This window comes from Juglans microcarpa x Juglans regia, chromosome 1D (assembly GCF_004785595.1).
Source record: "Juglans microcarpa x Juglans regia isolate MS1-56 chromosome 1D, Jm3101_v1.0, whole genome shotgun sequence".
In the NCBI taxonomy this organism is placed as follows: Eukaryota; Viridiplantae; Streptophyta; class Magnoliopsida; order Fagales; family Juglandaceae; genus Juglans; species Juglans microcarpa x Juglans regia.
In genome coordinates, this window is record NC_054594.1 from 29,456,732 (window position 1) to 29,460,078 (window position 3,347).

General features: G+C 35.2%; 1 non-coding gene across 1 annotated transcript; it reads right to left on the minus strand.

The window, feature by feature from the left end:
- Window positions 1-2,054: 2,054 nt before the first annotated feature.
- On the minus strand, window positions 2,055-2,161 carry LOC121243308. The gene has a single exon (XR_005936105.1). It is a non-coding gene; the product is annotated as a small nucleolar RNA R71 (small nucleolar RNA).
- Between the last annotated feature and the right edge of the window lie 1,186 nt (window positions 2,162-3,347).

Below are 3,347 nucleotides of genomic sequence, written 5' to 3' on the forward strand. Positions count from 1 at the left end.
CCTATGATGAATGTACGAAAGTGCACTCTAAATACCCAATTATTGGACTAAAATGCTAAAATGTTAATAGAAATCATTGAAATTAATGTGTATTTTTGAATTGAGTTTCTATTTACTTTGAGATACTCCTAAGCAGATTTTTATATTTAATTTCAGAGTTTATAAAAGAGCAAGTACAAACCCATTCAAATTCAAATGAATTTCAAGTGAGCAAGACGTTGGAACAACCTAAAAACTTTCAACGAGTGTAGGACTCTTCAAATAAGGATAATAATGGGGTTTGAGAGTAATTCGGATCAGAGTCCAAAATGCGCTATAAGACAGAATGGACATACTTTAGTATTTTAACCATAACTTTCTGTTCAAATATTGGATTGATGCGATTCTTAATGCGTTAGAAAGATATCTTAAAGGGTTACAACGTTGTCTCTAATAAAAATTTCCAAATTTGAACTCTTGAAGCACGTACATGGCTGCCAAGTTGAGTCCTAAAATTTAGGCAATTTTGTGTGCGGGAATATGAAGATATTAGTGTTTCTTTCCTACCCTATTTAAGCATATCATTAGCACGAAATTCGGGAGTTCAGAAGAGGGGAGATGACTCAGTTTGAAGGAGGAAGATCTGAAATTAATTTCCATGGCCACCGTTTGCTCTATTTTTTCTTGAGATTTTTGTTGTCCATTATATTTATGGGTAACTAAATTCTCAAGTAGGGCTAGGGATGAATTTGCCCATTAGATGGTATTTTTAATTTATTCTTGATTTATGTATTTAATTTTCAATTACTAAAACTCTTTTATTTTATCATTCTCAATTCATTGTTAATGTTTTCTTCTCCGAATAATCATAGAATTTATTCTGTTTATGAATTCAGTCATGCTTTTTTTCTTGAATGCATTAGTTCTTTGATTATGTTTGGATTAATTATTTATCTATATTGATTTAATTCTTTGCCGCAATATCGCTTCTTAAATATATTGTCGTCGTTGAATTTTCTCAATAGTGATAACAATTTACGTATTTTAAAAGTGGTGAATGATTTTTCAAATAGTTACATTTGATTTAATCTTAGTTTATAAATCTATACCTTCCGATTGGGAATATTAGGAATTGAGTTCCCAATTGAGTTACTCAATGAATTAAGAATAATTAAAATACCATATTTGTGCAAGGGATTCCCGACGCTTTACTGTTTGTCAAACTTGAGTATTTTTTCCGTTAGTCACTTTGCTTCACTTTAATTTGTATTTAAAATTAATCTTTATTCTTCATTAATCATTTAATCTATTTCTTTAGTTTCTTTGTTCCTTCTACAATTCTTTTAATTTGTCTCTCTGTAGAATCGACACCCCAAAGCTGTGCTACAACAAACCACATTATTCTTTGGGCGTAATCAAATTTTGGAGACGTTGCCAGGGGAGACGGTAGAAGAATTGCTAAATTGTTTTTCTTTTCAGCAGTTTGTAAAGGTGGTAATTTCGTTCCTTCTTTTAGCTTGCTGCATTATTTTTTTTTCTTCTTTCTTTTTATTTTATTTTTATTCTTTTAGTATTTTGTTATCTTGCATGCACATACATAGAGACACCTTGGGTAGGTTTGCTTGTAGGCATATGGAAGAGTCAAAATCAAATTTTTTAAATCCTTTATTTGACAATTCATCTAGTCCCAAAGAAATGAGTGAACATGAGGATTAACCCATTAGAACTCTTCATGATTACCTCCACCCTACACACACAGCCACACCATCATGCATCATGTTTCCAGCTAATACTCGCCAACTAGATTTTAAAACAAGGATGATACAGTTACTCCCTACTTTTCATGGCTTGGAAAATGAAAATCCATATGTGCATATTAGGGAGTTTGAGGAAGTAGTTGCGACTTTTCGTAGTAAAAATGCAACTGATGATGTTGTGAGACTTAAGTTCTTTCCTTTCTCATTGAAGGATAGAGCTAAGAGTTGGTTATACTCACTGAGACCCCAATTTATTGGGTCATGGAGTGAGATGACTCAAGTCTTCTTTAATAAATACTTTCCCAACATAAGACCAATGTACTAAAAAGACAAATCTCCACCTTTGTACAAAAGGACAGTGAGACTTTGTATCAGTCTTGAGAGAGATTTAAGGAGTTGTTGAGTATGTGTCCTCACCATGGATATGAGAATTGGTGCTTAGTGAGCTATTTTTATGAGGGACTTACACCTAGAGAGCGCCAATTTGTGGAGATGATGTATAATGGTGATTTCTTACATAAAGACCCTGATGAGACCATAGAATACCTCAATGAGCTTGCTAAAAAAACTCACACTTGGACTGGACCTAGTGCTACTGAAAGCACAAATAGGTCATGACTTGCAGGAAACCCAAATGGTAGTGGAATTTACCATCTCAGAGAAGAGGATAGCCTAAAGCCTAAGGTTGAGATGCTCATTAGGGAGCTAGATGTGTTAAAGACTAAGGACTTAAAGCCAACACAAGTGGCTAATCAAACAGAGTCTTTTGGACCATGTTTTGTGTGTGGCGGGGTGGATCACCTCGCCCAAAAGTGTTTCACATTTGCTAAGATGAGAGGGACATATGAGGAATAATGTAATGCCTTAGGTATATACAAGAAGTCTTTTACACCTTATTCTGATACCTATAATTCGGGGTGGCGCAATTACCCCAATTTTAGCTAGAAGTTTGAAAACAAGCCACCTGCACAACCCCCTAGATCATACCCTGCACCACATCATGCATATTCATCTTCTAGGAGTCCTTTAGAAGACACTTTGCATGCTTTTATTGAGGCACATGATAAGACTAATCAAAAGTTTGAATCTTTGATTATGCAGGTTGTTGAAGAAAATAAGGAGATAAAGAGCCAAGTGTCCGAATTGACGAGCTCCTTGGGTGTGAATGAGCGAGGTAAGTTCCCTTCTCAGGCTCCGTCCGCACCCCATGGTCAACACATGGCACAATAGAATTTGAAGGATGTGAATGACATTGTGACGAGAAGTGGTAAGTCATTACACATCCCAACAACAAACAAATCAGAGGATGTGGAAAAGGATCAAAATAGTAGTGATGCCGAGCTGACCAAGGAACTTAAGGTGAGAAAAAGTCCTGTTAAGGTACCATTCCCTCAAGCTTTAAAATCAAATAAGCGAACTTTGGATCCTAACAATGAAATCCTAAAGAATCCAAGGCAGGTAAAAATCAATCTTCCTCTTTTGCATGTGATTAAACAAGTTCCTACTTATTCAAAAGTTCTCAAGGATTTGTGTACAGTTAAGAGTAAGCACCATGTGAAGAAGACAACTTTTCTGATAGAGCAAGTTAGTGCTCTAATTGAGCAGCGGATT